This window comes from Etheostoma spectabile, chromosome 2, assembly GCF_008692095.1.
Source record: "Etheostoma spectabile isolate EspeVRDwgs_2016 chromosome 2, UIUC_Espe_1.0, whole genome shotgun sequence".
NCBI lineage: Eukaryota > Metazoa > Chordata > Actinopteri > Perciformes > Percidae > Etheostoma > Etheostoma spectabile.
Genome location: NC_045734.1, coordinates 22,380,070 through 22,400,562, shown reverse-complemented (window position 1 = coordinate 22,400,562; position 20,493 = coordinate 22,380,070). Strand labels below are relative to the sequence as shown.

General features: G+C 41.7%; 2 pseudogenes; one reads left to right on the top strand and one right to left on the bottom strand.

The window, feature by feature from the left end:
• Positions 1–1,046: 1,046 nt before the first annotated feature.
• On the bottom strand, positions 1,047–6,519 carry LOC116701847 (N-sulphoglucosamine sulphohydrolase-like; annotated as a pseudogene).
• A 1,443-nt stretch (positions 6,520–7,962) lies between these two features.
• LOC116694948 (sodium-independent sulfate anion transporter-like) overlaps positions 7,963–20,493 on the top strand; it is a 29,969-nt pseudogene continuing 17,438 nt past the window's right edge.

The following is a 20,493-nucleotide window of genomic DNA, read 5'->3' as shown; positions in this document are numbered from 1 at the left end:
ATAAATAATGATCAAAACTGAAAGATGTCCAAGTTATTAATGAGCAAGGACTTTTTATGTCTCGTCATTTTGACAAACTGTATTTTTACAATCCCTGACATGTCAAAAAGCATCAATACATTTCACAACTTAAAAAGTCTGACGGTTTCATTTGTAATCCTCAAATGTTTTACAGAATTATGTAGACCTTTCGAAGCATTTGTTCCAGGTATGACGACAGGACAGGTTGGAATATGATGCGACACCAGCACTATTGGTCAGCCAGAGTGAGAACCATTGATACCAAATGGCCCTGCTGCTTTCTTTGTGTTCCACCATGATTTCAGCACAAGTAAAAAGTCAGTTGAAAAATGGTCAGACCAATGTGTCTGGAAATCCACACAAAGTGCATAATAACTTGGGTCCGTGCTTCCCCATGTGCATGCATCAAAAGGTCCGAATCACTGAGCTGCTTTCAGAAGACCACAATATGAGTAAAACTGGACAGATTATTAATAAAAAAAGGCAGATCATAAACAGGAGTGAATAACTGACTAACCCATGTTGTATTCCCAAACAGATTTCCACGGAAGGATTGATATCGTCTCCTTTCAAAGTGGAGCTCTGAGTAATCGTACACACCCTTTCCCAATTGATTTGCCGACCTTCACCGGTCATACGTCATGAACTCCCCCGCCTGTGTATTAGCCAGACAGCAAACAACAGTGATGGGAGACAAAATACAAAGAGGGATCATCTACATGTTGTTCAATTAACTATATATATTAAGTTATAGGGGTCTGGATGATGAGAAAATGTACCTTAAATGTATAGAGCCAGATAAGAATGTTCATTGACTTGAATACCAAATTATCTGGTTACATAAGAAGAGAATTGATACTTTATCATAAACAATGTTAGGAATTAAGGCAATTCAAGTTGAGTTTATTTTTTTTGATTAAAAGTAGCATTGAACAAAAATAAACTACATATGAATTTATAAAGAATGTGTTAAATGTGCGTGTGACACCGTGTCAATCAAGATGAGTATAAGTCATTAGTGTCCATCAAAGTCCATTGTAGAGTGGTCTGCAGTGTGGCTCTAGTTGTCCTCCAGGACATAGTCCAGGTCCACACACACCAAGGGTCACCCTCTCGCACTGCCACTTCTGCAGACTCCTGCCTCAGGCTCTCCAGCACGGCGCTGTGTTTGGGTCTGATACCAGGTTCCTCGTTTCCATGGGTCCGTCCTGTGTGGTGAAGCATTTTTTCAAATTTAAACATCATCAACAGATAGAACAAGATTGGGTTGTCTTTATCTGAGGTTCTTGTTGTCCATAAAAAAAAACATTGAAGAAAAATAAAGCTTTAGTGTTTTAAATCCCAGAATGAAGGTCTGATGATGTTCCTCTTACACCACAAAGAACATCTCGTGCTCTTTTTTTTTGGTCCCAGTGAAGCAAAGTAAGCCCTATAGTTTTCATTAAAATGGTTTATTTGAAAATTTAAAAATTTGACAATATAATGAAAAATGGATTGACCATATAAATTTGTCAGACCATCACACAGGAAGGGGATGCTTTAGCTGCTTTCCTCTTTTTTTCCTTCTTTTATAAACATAAACTGTACGTTTGCGGTTTTTTTGTTCATTGCAGGAGAACGACCCATTTCCTCTTACGAAATTCATATTGGTTTTAGTTTTTAGAACAGTTTTTCTATCCATTATTCTGTCAGTTTCTGACCATTTACCTATGCCTAATCACACTAACAGTGGATGGTGCACCTTATATCATTCAGAAGAACTTGTTCATCCACCAATCAGGTCAATAATGTGATCACTCTGCTTTTGGACGTCGATCTCTAAGCTCAAATGGGACTGATAATTTATCTTCTGCTTGGCTGAAAACATGATGAGCAACTGATTTGTAACAGACCTGGAGTCGAACAGCTCCCAGCGCCCTCTGTAGTAATACTGCTCCAGGCTTTTGAACCAGTGTGTGGCTCACTCACTTCGTGCGGTTCAGCAGGTCCTGGAGGTGGGTGACACTACAGGTCCTGGAGGGGGAAGGGCATACGAGTTGTAGGTTGTGGAAGTGATACGCCCCCTGGTGGACAGAGCGGTGGGTAGTACATTGTTACCATGAAATCAAAATGACAGTACAGCAGTCAAGGCCCATTGTTTGATCTCTTTCTATTAGTGACAGGACCATGACATCCCATCTGGAAGACAGAAAACGCAACAGTGCCACAGACCTCGTGAAGGGACTGGCTTGGCGTAGACGGTTGTGCCAGCTGCCGGCTCAGTGACCAGCGCAGGCAGTAAGGAGCGACCGTGTGAGGTGAACCAGGGTGGTGGGGCTTGCCGGGGAGGCTGTAGACGGATAGGGAACAGAGAACCATCCAAATGGTGGGAGTGCATGTCTGCCAAAAAGAGAGAGGGAGAAGAAGAGAAAAGACAGTGAGAAAAAAGGCAAACTACAGTAATACTGAGTTGATACATTTCAACTTTATGTTAGTATTCATGTAATAATAATTAAGAAAATCTAAAATACTTTACTAATAATTAGTTACAGTTGTTGCTATTAATTCACTGGTAAACTATTTACATGTCACTGTCCATTGAAACCACATATCTCAAGTTTGGAGTGTTTTGAATGTTTCAGATGAATAAATCTGCAGCATTTATATCACAACTGTTATTTCTATGTTTTAATTGATGGTATTTTCATGATTACATTTAATTATTACCCTCTCAGGATGATCATTTTGCATTTTCTTGTTTTATCTGAAATCTGCTGCTAATGCACAATTGTTTAGGCTCCCTCTGGTGGCTGATGTAGCCATCAGATAAACACATTGACTGCACTGCTTGTTCATTTTGTAAGCCAGTGGTTCCCGACCTGGAAACACACTGAGGGGTCCCAGATAAATCTGAGTGGTTACAAGATGACTAGAGACTTTTTTTTACTGACCAAAACCGTGCGGGCCTAACAAAACCTGGAAAAAAAAAATCAGAATCACTCTTTTTGGTAGAACTCTCACAACTTCTACACTGCAGTGCCCTGCTACGTCCTGCTATTCCTGCTGTGCCTTGTAATGGCCGCACAGCGTCCTCTATGCCATGAACTACTACAAAGAACTGCTACAACTACTAATTTTTCTATTTTTGTTATTGCCACTCTTCATTCTAACCCCAACCGCCCGTCAGACACCCGCCTACCAAGGGCTGGTCCTGACCGGGTTTTCTGCCTAAAAGGAATTTTTCCTCGCCACTGTCGCACTGTGCTTGCTCTGAGGAGACTACAAAACTGTGTGGTCCTTTAAATTCTGGAGTGTGGTCCTATCTGTATAGTGTCTTGGATAAGTCTTGTTATGAATTGATACTATAACTAAAATTGAATTGAACTCATGTCTCGCAAGGCTAGGGATGGGGTGATGTAGAGAAATCAAATGTCACAATTCTTGACCAAATACCTCGATGTCAATATTGCACAGAATGTATGGTTGACTAATTTTTTACGCAGATTTTTGATAATATTCCCCATAAATGATATAATGACTTAGTGGGTAGAGGTAATTAATACATATATACAACAGCTAGACAGTCCTGGTAAGTTCAGAAAATGACTTTACCTGTAATCAACCTTTTAAAACCAGAAAGACACCAGTTTACCATATTATGAAATATCCAAATCTAAGACAATATCAGTCTCATATCGCAATATCGATATAATATTGATATATTGCCCAGCCCTAGCTAAGGCCATAATTTCTTTGTTTATAAGGTACTCCCAGGTTCCCACAGTAAGTTAAGACTTTTTCAGACAATTTTCATAGTTTTAGAAAGAAATTAATACCAACTTCATGAACAAACTGGCAAAAGTTTGTATGATATAATGGAAGGATTTTAGGCAATAAAAGATGGTTTACCAAGTACGTGAAACTTAATACAATATTTAATTGCAGCACTCATACATGATGCATGCATGCTTTGTGACAATTGAATGAACATGAAGGAGGTATTTTACCTTATGAAGACAATACAAATGTTAGACTCTTTGTAATAAATGTAATACTTTCTAAAGGAATTAAAGGCTTTTAACGGTCTTATTTTTAAATATTATGTTTAAAACATTTGAAAGACTTTTTAAGATCCCTGCGGTACCCCTGTTTTAGAAGTCACAAACAAAAAGATTTTAGCAACTGTGTGAGCAACTACAACTGGAACAAAACTCGTTATGGACACTGTGCTCACAGCAAGTGCTGACTTGACAAGTGACAGACCTTATGGTCTATACTTCAATTACATCCATATCTTACCAAGCAGCTGACGTAGGCCTGGCTGGTCTCTCTCCCCCTCGCTCCCTGTGCTCTGGAGAGGACACCACATGGCTCTGCTGTCCCCGAGCGATACAGGTTGGTTCTGCCGTTCGGGAAGGGGATGCCGTTATCGGAGCTGTAGATGACCAGAGTGTCATTCTCATAACCATGCGTCCCTGACTCCTGAAGACCAAACCGATACCTGCGAGGAAAATCCACACCATCATAGCTTAGCGTTTCACAAAATAACTTCTCTCTGTCCTCTTCTTTGGCCTTTGGCCTTTTATGGGTAGGGTTTTAAACCAACCTTGGTCCAGCCTGCTAACCGTGGTGTACTGTGCAGCCAAGTCAGCTCGTGCCGCAGTGTGTCCGGCACAAAAGGAGGAACTGAAGTACACAGATGAGGACAGTTCATCAACTTAAGTCTCTGTGTCTTTTAGATATACTGTATTTCATTACTTATCAATGAGACAAAATCTCAAGAATTTGTAATTTTTGTTGTAGAAATGTGACCATGATGAAAGAAAAATGACATGTTAATGGTAACATCATGAGCAGCCACAAAAATATGTCTTTCAAATGTACTGCTGTAGAAATTATAATGTTATAAACAAATTATAAATATTTGTTTTTTTAAAGGTGAAAAAAATCGCATGAGACCAGTATCCAAATTAAACCGTTTGACAGTTTATAATCCTTGTTTTCCCAATGAGTGGGATTTGAAAAACATTACATCTGTATGTCACTGACCTTTTACTTGTTCTGGTGTGTAATATTCTGGTGTCCAGTCAGTATTCTACCCATCCCCATTTCACCATTCCCAAACTTCTCACAGAAGCTCCATATTGGGGCTGCGAGTGTCCACATCGTGGGTGTCATGGAAGGCAACGTACAAGGAAAAACGCTTCTCTTCATCTTTCATATTTTCTTTATTCTCGTCTTTCTTTCGCCTACGTTCAAGGCTTCTTCGTTATGGGTCTGGAAAAAAACTTTCGTACCAGAGTTTGATACGGTGATGTTCCTCCCCACCTGGAGGACAGAGTTGTTCTCTTCTGTGTAGGCAAAATCAAAAGGGTATACAGATCCAGACCTACATGCTTCTTCCCAATTATACCTGTGGGAGTGAGAAAAGAAAAAAGATAGAGTTGGAGAAACGGTGTGTGTGTGTGTGTGTGTTTGTGTGTGTTTGTGTGAGTGACTTAGACGTCTCTGTGTTACTTACCTGTGTGCCACGTTGGCTTGGCTGAGGAGCAGCGGCAGACTTTGTACTCCGTCAAACGAGTTGAAGTTGTGAACACCCTGATGAAGCCCTTACATTCCGTTCTGGCTGAACACATCAAAATAATCTAAATACTGTGCCTTCATGCAAAAATGGAGGCATCAATATATATATAGGTGTGTGTGTTGTGCATGCGTGTGTTTTTACTTGTGGCAGGCCGTTGAGGATGGTGGAGCGACTGGGGGCACACTGCTGACAAGGTGAAGCGTTGTTAAACACCAGGCTAACGCTGGCCAGAGCGCGCAGGTGGGGGTGTGTGACCACAGAGTTGTTATACACCTCCGTCTCAAAACCTGCATCATCAGCTGAAGAGGAAAAAGACACATCAGTATTAGCTCTACACTGCATGGGATTTGCTCTTATTCGCCACAGAAGCACTCATGATTCACCCACTGATGTTGGACACACGGTCATTGTTTCAGTTTATCCTAAAGGTGTTTCATTGGGTTGACCGTAGAGCCATGTGCAGGCAAGTTCTTCCACACCACATATGGTTGAAACAACCAATATACCAGGCTTTGTGCTCGGTGGCATGCTCATGTTGAAACAATCTGTTGCTACAAGGTTGAAGGCACACTGTTGTCATTGTAAGTGTAAGATTTCCCTTAAATGGAATCATAGAAGCATGTGTAGGCTGTAGACTTGTCCAAATAATTTATAACAATAGTGTACATCATCAGGTGTTTCTGTTATTTTATCCCCCCCCATCCATATCAGTGAGGGTAGATTATAATAATGTTCCCCTCTCTGTAAATGCAATAGATTTATTGCAGGACTGTTGTATTAGATGTTTAGTTTCAGATAGGTGTACCTGTATTTCAGCACTGTATTCTTCCAGTTCAAAAGATATTGAGTCTCTACAACTAGAACGCTATAAATGTAAAAGTTTACTCACCAATTATTAGAAGGACATTTCTTCTCTTTGACTCCCGATGAACCATGATGCCAAAATGATAAAAACTCAAGCATCATGATCGTGATGAGGATGATAAGTTATTTTGACTGTTTCACGTAGATCTCGCCAACTTAGTCTCAAAATTATTTCTGGTTTAGCTTGTAACATTTAATATGAGTCAAAACAATTACATTAAATATATAAAACTAATTCGTCATACCAATGATTACCTAAAGTAGGCCTACATAACGTGACAATAGAGCCGTGCGCCTGACGTTTTGGACCATGTTGGACTTGTTTTCATGTCTTCCTCAAACACACTTAGCCCCGCCAACTGTGGTCACATGAACATGGTCACGTGAGGATAGAAAACAGGAACTGTCTCGGGCTTCATTAGCGAAATGTCATTTTGGGAAGTGGTTTTAAAAAATAGCACAACGCATTGACACATCCATGGTACAGAGAAAGAGCGAAAATCACAGCTGAACCAGTGAATAAAAAAGATGAAGAGAGAGAGAGTTTAGAAGATTTCTATTATATTCTGTTGTCTTATTTTTCTATTTATTCTATGATATTGGATTGTTTGCTCTTTTTCTATTCTTTTAAAGTTCATATTGTTTATTAGGATAAGCCACTGAGTCATCATCTCGTTTCGAGGGGTTTCCAAATTAGTACAATCCTCATAACAACTGTGTAGTGTGTTATTTTTTCTGTTCTATTAGTTCTGTTGTTTTGTTTTTCAGTTCTATTTAAATCTCTCTATTTCTCTTCATCTAATTGGTATTGTTCCAGTCACGCCGCGCTATCAAATTTAAATCATCCTGTTCAATCTGTTCTAGTAAACTATTATAGCCTACATAACTAAACCATTATAGCCACATGGGAGATATAAAAACATTACACTGTAAAATGAAGCTACTGTAAACTCAAATAACACAGAGGAATATGTGTGGATTATTTCTTTGTTTAATGGCTTGTAGATGATTGTGGAGAAAAAAGGTATCAGCAACACACTTGCCTGTCATATACCATCATAAACCTAACAACCTAAAAGCGTGTTTAGGTAGAGGACCACGAAAGACACTCTGATGTCGACCGGCAGTTTTACAAGCTAGTTTTTTTTTACTATGACCACAGATCACAGAATGCACCAACGACATGGCATCCGCTTTCTTTATATGCTACATGTTTTTCCAGAAGAACACAGACAAACTGCATGCACACAGAGCACATCTTTGTTGTGTTTCCCTGAATGCTGTGCGCAAAACCAGAGAAACCAAGCAGCACCTCCCAAAAAGCTGCTGAGTGACATTTAAAGCAGAGGAGGAACTAAACACGTTTGTGTAAGTGGCTTTTATTCTGTAATCAGCCTACTCATGCATTTGAATATGTAAAACGTCACCTTTCCCTTTGTGCACTTGATGCTGTCTTTTCATCCTTTTTTGTTGTTTCGTCATCCTCTCCTCCAGGTTCTCCTTCCTGACCCGTGATCCTTGTGCGATGGACGCCGCCTCTGCTGGGTCATTGTCGGCTTGGGGCTGCTGCTCCTTCAACCACCCTAAAGCCTGGCTTCCCATCCTCTCCTGGCTACCCAGGTACAAGCTGAAGTGGCTTCAGATGGACCTACTCGCAGGCCTCACCCGTCGGGTTGACGACTGTACCGCAGCGCTGGCTTATGCTGAAGTAGCCGGCCTTCCGTTCAGGTGAATCGTAGCTGGGTTTTTCTGTGCTTTTCAACTTCCATTTAGATTTAACTCTCTCCAGACTAGGCTGTTTTCAATCACAAGTTGTTAAAATTAACTTGATCCAGTATTTTATATCTATATTGACAGGAGACATGATTGGGTCTATGAGCTTGAGATGAGATTTTACACTATTTAAAAAAACAAAATAGTACAAAGAATAGCCACACACTATAAAATACTTTCTTAAGCACAAATAAATTACTATCAAACACTCAAAAATGATTTCTGGAAGACAGATGCTGTTTTCTCCTCCTCGGCATTTTATTAATTGCAGTAAACAGAAGTAGGCTACTTTAGCATTATTTATGATTCATGACCATTGAGAACATTTCTTTTTGTTTGTCTTTGTTGTTTGATTTTCAGCAAAATGCCACACATTTTCTCAAACTTTTGAGAAGATTTTGTTTCCGCAAATTTATATCTGTGGGTTGTGAACAGATAGTTGGACAAAACAAGTAATCTACAAGAAATATTGGGTCATTTTCCCCTTTTTTCAGACATTTTTGACCAAATGAGAAATCAATTACTAGAATATAATAAAGAGTACGATCCGCTTCTACATACGTTTTTAAGACATCTACAATACTCTTACAATTACATTGTGTTCCTTCCTATCATTGAAAACTCTGACTCTATGATTACAGTATGAAAATGGTTTTTAAAAGTTTCAAAAGTTAACTGCTGGACACAAGGCCTCCTACTTCCCTGAAAAGTCCTTTCTCAGTGAGTGGTGCACTAAAGATTCACATTTCCACATCACCTTGTTTAATTTGCATATTGAACCTTCCATGTATTATGTCACAAAATTTAAACTCAGATTTACGGTGGGCACAGAGAAAACTTTCCACCTTCATCATGACAAATATGAAAAAAGCTTATAGTGTTGTTGAGTGGAGAAAGGGACTTGTAATGAATCAATCTAAAAGCCTTTCTCTCCTCAGTACGGACTCTACTCTGCTTTCATGGGTGGGTTCATCTACACCCTCCTGGGGACCTCTAAGACTGACACTGGGTCCCACTGCCATCTGTCCCCTCCTGTGCTTCTCCGTGTGGGGGGGAGCCGCACCAAGCCGTGCGCTCGCCTCCTCGTGGAGTCCATCCAGGGCCCTAATGGCATTACTGAGATTAGGTAAGTAGACGGTCGGGGGACACCAGTTTTGGGGTATTCTTAATTTAGTTGAATGCCGAGCCAAGTGGACAAACATACAAAAGTGTGACATATTGTTTTCACTAATAGCAATTATATTTGGCATATGTAAATTTAAGTTGGACTCTGTATCAAAACCTGATTTGAAAACATTACGATTTGAAATGATTGTTTGAAAAGAGGAGAGAGATACATGTCGGGGAACAGAGGGTACGGGTTACCCCCTTCTCGTGCTTTGCCGCCCAGAGAATTTGGCTCATCCATGAAAGAGACATCATGGCTTTCAAATGAGCAAAGCTACAGACTCAGAATGGTACATACTAAGGAAAGCTCACTGTTGGACTGGCTGTATGTGGCTGTAATTCTGCACCAAGATATGGTATTAGGGACCACTAAATTCTATATAAAAACATCCAAGAGCACCATGTCATGGACCTTTAATCCCTCCCAAATTCTGTGAAGTCTGTAGATTGTTCAACCATGCTTCTTTTTTGGGGGGGGGATGGGTTCAAGGTCATGGTCATGACTGTAAATTGTTCATTGCTTTGCTTGTCTTCTGCAGGTTTCCTGCTAGACTTCATCTCTTTCCCTGTATAAAAGTTTCACTTGTGCTGCTGCGATAACCATTGGCTTGGCCAGGTCAAGGTGAGAGTTAAATACATGCCTCACCTCACTGGACTCTCAATCAAACACAGCAACATAAACACACTCAGCACATCCACCAAATTTAAGCAAAAGGCTTTTTTCATCCGTTTGTCCCTGGACAGACTTAAAATTGTCTCCCTAAAAACAACACAACAAGAAAATTACAGTCAACAATACAAATAAAAAAGTAGTAAACAGATAAACTCTGTACATACGTTAATAATAAATACAGTGTACAAATATAATACAGACATAGGGAAAATAAAAATAAAAAATAAAATAAAAAGATACTACACAAAACACAATTGAACACAAGTTGCAGCACGGTTGGGTTTGATGAAAATACATTTTCTTATTAATGCCGACTGTCTGATGTGTTATGAACCAGTTTTTTAGATGTTTTTTGAACACACCAGTTACCAGCTCCTGTACTCATGAACAGAAATGTCAAAGATACTGTACGTATGTTTGATTTCATTTAGAACATTATTTTTATTAGTAGTTTTGTCAGGTCCTTAAGTCAAGAACAATGCAGACAATAAAAATGCTTTAAGAAGTTGTATTAAATAATTACAAATTACATTTGGTAGTATGGCTCTGTTCAGAGGAGTCCCCTGACTCTCTGCCCTTTCATGGTGCTCATGAAGATGGTCGTGTTTTCTGTTTCTAGAATATACTAGGACTTCAGGGCATTCCCCCCCACGAGTTTGTCCTGGAATCTACACTACACCTTCTACAAGATCCCAGAAGCCGGATAGGTGGTGTTACTGGGGCTGCTTTGTCTCGCTCTGCTGGTCATGTTTGTTTTTTATGAAGACGAGTCTGGGCTCTGACGACGCTCCACCTGCTCCAGAGTCGCCAGGAACTAGGGTGGACAGTTGCTACCGTCAGTACGTGTGTGTGTGGGTGGTGTGTGTGTTGTGTGTGTGTTGTGTGTGTGTGTGGGTGTGTGGTGGTACGTCCTTCACATAAATTAATTAGGATTAAGGCAAATTATTAGCATTTTTTTAATTTCACTTGCTATGAATTTACGTTATTCCAGGATGCAGATGTCTTTATCTTTCGTGATTGATTGTGTTTAACATTTTACAGTGTGTCTGCACTATGTTTTACTTTTCTAAAAACTTTCCTCCATTTCTTCATTCTTCTCTTTCTTGGTCATGCGTAACGCTCTGGTGGTCATGGCTGCATCCTGTGGCATTTCTTGAAGCTTACGGCCTCCCTGTTTACAGTCACTGGGGAAACTTCCCAGGGCCTCCCCGCGATCAGGCCCCCACCCACCTCGACACCACAGCTAACGGCACCGTCGTCTCCTTGGACAGATGTAGAGTAAGGAGGTCACAGTGACAAGGCCAGCAACTGGGGGTGGCAGTGATCTTTTTGTTAAAGTTGCAACTTTAACTTCCTTCTTTCCCAGTTCACCAGAAGAGCAGCTGACTAGCCAGTTGTCCTTTCTGTGTTTTGTGCAGGCTTTGGAGGAGGGCTTTGCGGTAATTCCGTTCATGGGTTTGTTGGAGAGCATTGCAATTGCCAAAGCTTTTTGGTAAGTGTTTTTAGCTACACTAGCAGCGTAGAGATGGCAATGTCTGTCTTTCAGTTGGCCCAGACTAAATATCTCAACAATTATCAAATGGATTTCCATAAGTGTTTTCAGACCACCACTGATCATGAGCAATCCTCTAGCTCACCTGGTAGAGTGTAAGCACGTGTAGGCAGTGGCCCGGGTTTGAATCCGACCTGCTTCGTGTCATCCCTCTCTCTACTCTATCTATAAAAAACCCCCCAAAAAAAACATAATTATAATGAAGGCAGTTAACAGAATGGGTGTCTGATTTTAACTTCCTGTTTGTCCTCAGCCAGTCAGAACGACTACACGAATTGATGCCAACCAGAGCTGCTGGCAATTGGTGTGACCAATATCTGGGCTCCTTTGTGTCAGCCTATCCTGTCACTGGCAGCTTCGAAGGTGTGTGTGCGGCTTGCGTGCGTCCGTCGTCGTGAGAACAGAGAGAGAGTGTTTGTGAGTGAGAGTGTGGTGTGAGGAGTGAGACAACACTAGAGAAATGCAGTTGTTTAATATTTACAGCACATGTTTTCTGCTCACATCCAGACGGCAGTAACTCTCAGACTGTGTGTTTGCACTCCACTGGAGGAATCATCACAAGTGAGTTCTGACACTTTCCAATTTATATGGTCTATTTAGGGGTTGGCAACCTTTACGACTCAAGAGCCATTTTGGACCCATATCACACAGTAAAGAAACACTGTGAGCCACAAAACCCTTTTGAAATTTTAAATGAAATAACATTGCATATAACTTTTTTTTTTTTTGCCTTTGTGCTATGTGATGCCCAGCAATGTGTAGTCACATTACGTGGTTTCATTTTGGTATATTTTGAATAGTCAGCATATTTATATTGCTTTATAAGGGCCTCAGTTCTTGCGTTTGGTGTAAATTTATTTTGTAAGCTCTATGCCAAAGTTCACCACAAGGGGCACGCCTTCCAGTGAGACGGCATATTGTGGCTTTCTATGTTATAATTCGGGGTCGGCAGCCTTTTTGAAGTGCCATTTAAATGTTCTTGTCAGGTGCGAACTCTAGCTCACCCAGTAGAGCTTGCGCCCATGTGGCTGAGTCTCTGCAGCGGCCCGTTGAGTCCACCTGCGCCTTTTGCTGCGTGTCATCCCCCCCTTCCCCCTCTTCTCCTCTTTCTTCACCTTTCCTGTTTATCCACTGTCACATCTATCTAATAAAGGGAAAAGCCACAATGAATTATCACAACACACAAAAAAATTCTTGTTTAATCAGTGTGCCACACCAGTATTAAGCCTGCCATTATCTACAGAGCCTGCTCAGGAAGTGTTATTTTTGGTCTTTGCTAAATGTGGATGGGGAAAAAGTCAATCATACTACTGAAAAACCCAATGGCTGTGAACAGCATCATATGACATGTAAGAACGAGTCACGTCAACATTTCCAAAAACTCTTTGCACACTTTCTAATTTTTCTAGATTTACTTATATTTGTTTTTCAAATGTATGTTGTGTGTGTATGAAATGTTTGAGTATTGTCAAGAAAGATTGTAGGACCCCAGGAATAATAGCTTTTTAGTGAATGCTGAAGCTAATGGGGATCCAAATAAAACAAAAAGTTGCTAGTAAGTTACTCACGTTGCTGGCCCCTGTTATTATCTATATGAACACTCTTGTTTCTTAGCTTCCTTTTCCTGCTGTCTCTCTTTCCTCTTTGACGTGTGTTGTCATGGATTTCCGAGGTAAAGTGTTAAAGAGAATGAGACAACACTTATCTTAAACAACATTAATCTTAAACAGATTATGAACCGCCACCTTTGAAGTTAAACCATTACATGCACATCAACCGGACTTTGTGATCATGGCTTATTATCAGCGCAGAGCAGAAGGATTGTTTTTCTGTGGTCATGCTCAAAACATTACAACAGTAGTCCTGTTAAAAAAACCTCAATTCTTTTTTTTTGTTTTACTTCTTTGGTTCAATGTACATTACATTGGTAAAATGTGCTTTTGAGGGGGTTTGTGACTTTAACATTAACCTTTTTCTGGCAACAAAACCCAAAGATTTTTGTTATTTACTTTTGATTTTAAATATGTGTCTGGAACAACAACAAAGAATATATCTTATTTATATGACTTTCACTTCTCTCTCTCTTCTCTCTGTCTCTCTCTGTCTCCCTCTCTCTCTCTCTCCCTCCTCTCTCTCTCTCCTCTCTCTTCCTCATTCTCTCTTGTGTGTATGTTGATTTATTTTTTGCTGAGTCTAAATTCTTCTTAGTTTGGAAATGGGAATCTCTTTAAATGTTCCCTTCCTTTTTCTCTGTTTTCCCAGTGTGTAAGTGTTTGCTTTCCCTGGCATTCCTCATGCCGGCCTTCTACTACATCCCCAAAGCTCCTTAGCTGCTGTTATCATCTGTGCTGTAGCTCCCTGGTGGATTACCGTGTTGTGGGTAATGTGGAAGATACGCAGTAGGTGTCTTCTTTGTTTTAGTGTCTCTCATACAGTATATTTGTTTGTTTAATTGTGGTCTCATGTGCACTTCTCTCCTTCAGAGCTGGACTTGCTGCCCGTTTTGTTGTGACGTTCCTGATGATTTTTGGCAGGTGCAGTATGGCATTGTAGGAGTGTAGCTGTATCTGGAGCCCTGCTGCTGTTCAACTTGGCAAGACCCCAGATAAGGTACTGGAATATTCTGTATAGGACGGTGTGTGCGGGAGGAAAATATTAACCTTTCAATGCCACCAAGGTACAATAGTCATTTGTTTTGCATTGTTTACAGGACAAGAGTACCATTCCTAAAAGTAGTCATTAGTTATAGTATTTGTCGTGGATTTAATTCACTTATTTAGCCCAAAACAGAGAGACATTTTCTCAGTAATTACCATAATTTCCATTTACTGTATCTCCAATATAAATTATATTCTGATGATATTTCATCCATATCTCCCACCTTTAGTTGATGGTCCACATGGAGATTATATACAGCAGAGTTCAGAGAAAATAATATTCATCTAAATGATCAAGTAGACTATCATCCACATTTTTTGGGTACCTTGAGCAGGGCTTCTTTATAAACGTGACACTAGTCCCAGAGTGTCGAGCTGCTCTAACCATTTTCCTCCATTAACAACAGTCTCATAACCAGAGGCGCGACTCTTTTGGCATGACCTCTTGGTCTTCCTCTTGAAATACAGAATTCACTCACTCAAGTAAAACAAGATGAGGATGTTTGAGAAACATAGGTACAACACAAGGCCAAAGGGCTGCTGCATGCTTTAAACAACATAAATCATGATATCTAACGGTACAGGATGCTTTTGTGTTCACATTGTTTTTGTGTGTATCAGGTGTCCTGATCATGGAATGCTGGTGATGGAGCTGGGTAGTGGACTCAGCTTCCCTGCCACAGAGTATCTCAGCCACATCATACACACTCAAGCTCTGCAGGTAAGGATTTGTTTTGATAGCCTGTCTTTTTTTCACACGACACTTACAGTATGTGTGTGTCCATTTTGTGTTTAAACCACCCTCCTCTCTTCAGTTTTTCCTCTCTTTACTCTCCTTTTCTTCACTTATGTCTCTCCCCAAGTGGCTCCTCCACGCTCAGTGGTCCTGGATTGCCATCATGTCAGTATTGTTGATTACTCAGTGATCACGAACTCGGGGACCTGCTGAAGCAGTTCAAATTACGAGAGATGCAACTGGTCTTTTTCCAGAATGCAGTTAGTTTTTATTGAAAATGTCCAAAATAAAACGCCAAATTCAGTTTCTTTTAAACAACACAACAAACAAAATATAGATTGTACCTCTGTTTTTTATACATCTCCACCCTCTGTCTTCTTTCCTCCCCCACCTTCACCCTCTGTTCTGGAGGTTCTCCTCGCAGCTGGTCTGGCAGGGTTCAGGTATACAGACAGCGTGGAGGCGGCGCTGCAGATGGAGTCAGAAAGCCTCCTCAATGTATGACACAAACCATCCAATCACAGACTGAGAGGAGATTTCTGATGCTGGTACAGAAGAAATGTAGCAACACATGATCAGTGACATTTCTGATCTGAGGTTTATTGGGCTGTTGAAACAACTGATTCACTTGCTGTAATGTGTACGGCTAAAACTAGAATCAGGAAATCACTGTGGGATCTCCGAGATTACAGCACTACATTGCAATCGCACAACATCACTGAACAAGATGTCTATACTGTTTTTTTTACAGCTTGTATATGCTTTTGTGCTTACGGGTGTCTGTTGTCATAATGACCACCAAACAGAGGCACCCAGAGCTCAGTGGGTAGAGCGGGTACCCATATACAGAGGCTTGCTCCTCGCGCAGCGGGTCCGGGTTAGAATCCGGCCTGCGCACCTTTGCTGCATGTCACCCTCCCCCTCTCTCTCCTCCCCCTTTCACGCATCTTGTCTGTCTAATAAAGGGAAAACCCCCGAAAAAATAACTTAAAAAAAAAATAAAAATAATGACCAAAACAAGTACCGGTAACACATATGCCACCATAAAACAAGTTGTTTTTTACTATCTAAGTAAGTGTAAGGTGAATGGTTTTCCTTATTTTTTCAATTTTTATTGCAATATTTTTAAAACTGGGGTTTTTTGGAACACTACACAAATAGCACAACCACACACCCAATTTGCAGAACCATCATACCTCTTGCTAAATGAAACACTCTTGCAAAAGTATACACTAATTTATAAAAAAAAAACACTTTGTTACCATATGAAACCCACACATTCCATAAACCATACTTCAGTTTGAACCAGTTACACACTGTTGTTGCTAACCTAAAACACTTTTATCAATTCTACTTCTAATTTCTAATTATACTATTGTAGTGTTCTGTTTTACAGCGTACTTTAATATTTAACTGGTGATAAGACCGAATAATATGATTTAAATAAATAATTAAATACTATGATAACATCTAAATACATATAGATGGACATCGTATGGTTTAAAAAAATCATAAACAACATAGCAATCCAGCTTCCGGCCAAAATAGACCGCACAATACATTAAGGAATATATTTAAAACATGATAAGATCTCATAATAAATGTTGATTAAAACACGGTTATAGGACTAAAAATACCAAACTGCCACCGATTTTTAAGGGCCGTGTTCTTCCTTTCGTCTATCCGATGGTCAGGGATAAACATTAATTCTACTGACGGACCGCACGTCGAAAAACACGCAAGCGTACACCTTTTTCATAAGACTTGAAGCCAGGGGACCATGCGTCAGACATTTGACTAGTATGGATTGAGTCTGTATTGCAACAGCAGTTATCTTTGTTAACTTTAACTCTCCCATGGGGTGTGAATACTTTTTATAGCCACTGCCATAATTACCATAAAGTACCAAACTCAAACAGTTTGTGTGTGCACACGATTTCCAGAAAGAGATCATTTACTGACGGTAAATATTTACTCGAGACACGATTTTGGGGAAATCAGCCTATTCCACCTTTTCTTTTCTCAACACTGATGTAGAGTAGAAATAGATAAATAATTACTTTCCATTGCAGCTTACTGTACATGGAACAATTTGAACCAGTTTTATACATCTTTAACTGATTTATTTTTGTTGTTGTTGACCAAACTAATAACTCAGTCACACATCCATTGAATGAATCGGTGCAAAATTAGTGCAAATATTTATGGGACCCATACCATGTATCACACTATCAGTCATGATACCTTGACTTCTCCTTCTCCACAATAGGTTTGACATTTTTGTTTTAGAGGACCATCATAGGGCTACACACATGCAGGTCTGCCTCAGATGATTGAATCAATTTGATGATGCCCTCCAAATGAACCATCATTGCAGTCAAAATGTTAATTTTGTCCAATACGTATTTATACGGATTATAAAACGGATTATGTTGTGGTTTTTTGGACTCTTATTTGAGTTTAATGAACGTTGTAAGGCTACAGAAAATAACTCCTTAAATGCAAACTATTGGAAAGGACTGGACATTGTTATTCGAGTACACGTAGAACCATAACCCAAAACTAGACAATGCATTTCCTCCTGCAGAAATGCGTGGAATGCTGAATAGCTGAAATGCTAAAGCTAACCTGGTTGAATGGTTTAAATCAGTAAAAGTTGTAAGAATAGTTGAAAGAGTAGGAATGGCTTTGAATTAAGCTGAATAACACCACTAATGTAAAAAAATATGTGGAACATTTTAAAATTTGAAATGCTAAAGCTAACTGGAAAATAGCTTAAATCAGAAAAAGACAAAGTAGAGAGTAGTCAAGGTCGAATTGCCAAAACTAACCTGGTTGATAACCTTAATCAGTAAGAAGAAGCTTAAGTACTAAAAAGAGTTGAAAAAGTAGGAATGGTTTAATTAAGTTGAATACAACCATTAATGCTAAAAGGTGAAAAAAAAAAAAAAAATAAAATTGCAAAGCTAAACTGGATAAACAGCTTAAATCATAAGACGATATTGAAGTCCATCCATCCATCCATCCATCTTCATCCCGCTTATCCGGTATCGGGTCGCGGGGGCAGCAGCTCCAGTAGGGGACCCCAAACTTCCCTTTCCGAGCCACATCAACCAGCTCCGACTGGGGGATCCCAAGGCGTTCCCAGGCCGTTTGGAGATTAATCTCTCCACCTAGTCCCTGGGTCTTCCCCGAGGTCTCCTCCCAGTTGGACGTGCCTGAACACCTCCCTAGGGAGGCGCCCAGGAGGCATCCTTACCAGATGCCCGAACCACCTCAACGGCTCCTTTCAACGCGAAGGAGCAGCGCTCTACTCCGAGCTCCTCTCGAGACTGAGCTTCTCACCCTATCTCTAAGGGAGACGCCAGCCACCCTCCTGAAAACCCATTTCGCCTGCTTGTACCCTCGATCTCGTTCTTTCGGTCATGACCCAGCCTTCATGACCTAGGTGAGGGTAGGAACGAAATTGCCCGGTAGATCGAGAGCTTTGCCTTCTGGCTCAGCTCTCTTTTCGTCACAACGTTGCGATAAACAAAATGTAATACCGCACCGGCTGCTCCGATTCTCCGACCAATCTCACGCCCTATGGTCCCCTCACCGCGAACAAGACCCCAAGGTACTTAAACTCCTTCACTTGAGGTAAGACTCAATCCCTACCCGGAAAGGCACTCCATCGGTTTCCTGCTGAGAACCATGGCCTCAGATTTAGAGGTGCTGATCCTCATCCCAGCCGCTTCACACTCGGCGGCGACCGATCCTGAGTGCTAGGTCACAGACCGATGATGCCATCAGGACCACATCATCTGCAAAAGCAGCGATGAGATCCCGACCCACCGAACTGCAACCCCTCCCCGCCCGACTACGCCTCGATATCCTGTCCATATACTATTCAAACAGGATTGGTGACAAAGCGCAGCCCTGGCGAGGCCAACCCTCACCTGGAACAGTCCCGACTTACTGCCGAGAACCTGGACACAGCTCTCGCTTTGGTCATACAGAGATTGGATGGCCCTGAAAGGGCCCCCCTCACCCCCCATATTCCCAGCACTCCGACAATTTCTCCCGGGGGACCCGTCATAACGCCTTCTCCAATCCACAAAGACATGTAGACTGGTTGGGAATACTCCCAGGCCCCCTCCAGATCCTTGCGAAGTAAGATCTGATTCGTTGTTCCACGGCCAGGACGGAATCCGCATTGTTCCTCTTCAATCCGCAGGTTCGACTATCGGCCGAACCCTCCTTTCCACACCTTGGAGTAGACTTTACCAGGGAGGCTGAGAAGTGGTATACCCCTGTAATTGGCACACAACCCTCTGGTCCCCCTTTTTGAATAGGGGAACCACCACCCCGGTCTGCCACTCCTTAGCACCGTCCCGACTTCCACGCAATGTTGAAGAGGCGTGTCAACCAAGACATCCCCTCCACACCCAGAGCTTTCAGCATTTCTGGACGGTCTCATCAATCCCTGGGCTTTTGCCGCTGTGGAGTTGTTTGACTACCTCAGCGACTTCCACCAGCAAATTGACGACAACCCCCATAATCCTCCTGCTCTGCCTCTACCATAGAGGGCGTGTCAGCTGGATTTACCGCTCTATTACCTCCCCACTTGAGGTCCCAACCCCCATCCTTACTGTATACAGCTTGGATGATCCCTCGCTTCCCCCTCCTGAGGTGGCGAACGGTTTTCCAGAAGCACCTGTGTGCGCGACCGAAAGTCCTTCTCCATGTCTCTTCTCCGACTTCTCCCCCACCCGCTGCTTTGCCTCTGTCACGGCAGAGGCTGCAGCCCTTCGGGCCCGTCGGTACCCTGCAGCTTCCTCCGGAGTCCTCCGGATACATATCCCGGAAAGACTCCTTCTTCAGTCGGACGGCTTCCCTGACCACCGTTGTCCACCTATGTTCTGGGTTACCGCCCCTTGAGGCACCTAAGACCCTAAGACCACAGCTCGCGCCTGAGCTTTAGCAATGGAAACTTTGAACATTGTCCACTCAGGTTCAATGCCCCCAGCCTCCACAGGATGCACGAAAAAGCTCACCGGAGTGCGAGTTGAAAGTCCGTCGGACAGGGGCCTCTTCCAGACGTTCCCATTTACCCCACTACACGTTTTGGGCTTACCAGGTCTTCCAGAGTCTACCCCACCCCCTGACCCACTCACCACCAGATGGTGATCAGTTGTGACAGCTCTGCCCCTCTCTTCACCCGAGTGTCAAAACATACGGCCTCAGATCAGATGAACGATTATAAATCGTCATTGACCTTTGGCCTAGGGTGCTCTGGTACCACGTACACTTATGAATATCCCTATGTTCCGAACATGGTGTTTGTGATGGACAATCCAACTAGCAACCATAGGTCCAACAACATACCAATCCATGACTAGCACAGAAGTCCAACAACAGACAACCGCTCTGGTTTAGATCAGGGGGGGCGTTCCTCCCAATCACGCCTCTCCAAGTATCTCCATCATTGCCCACGTGTGCGTTGAA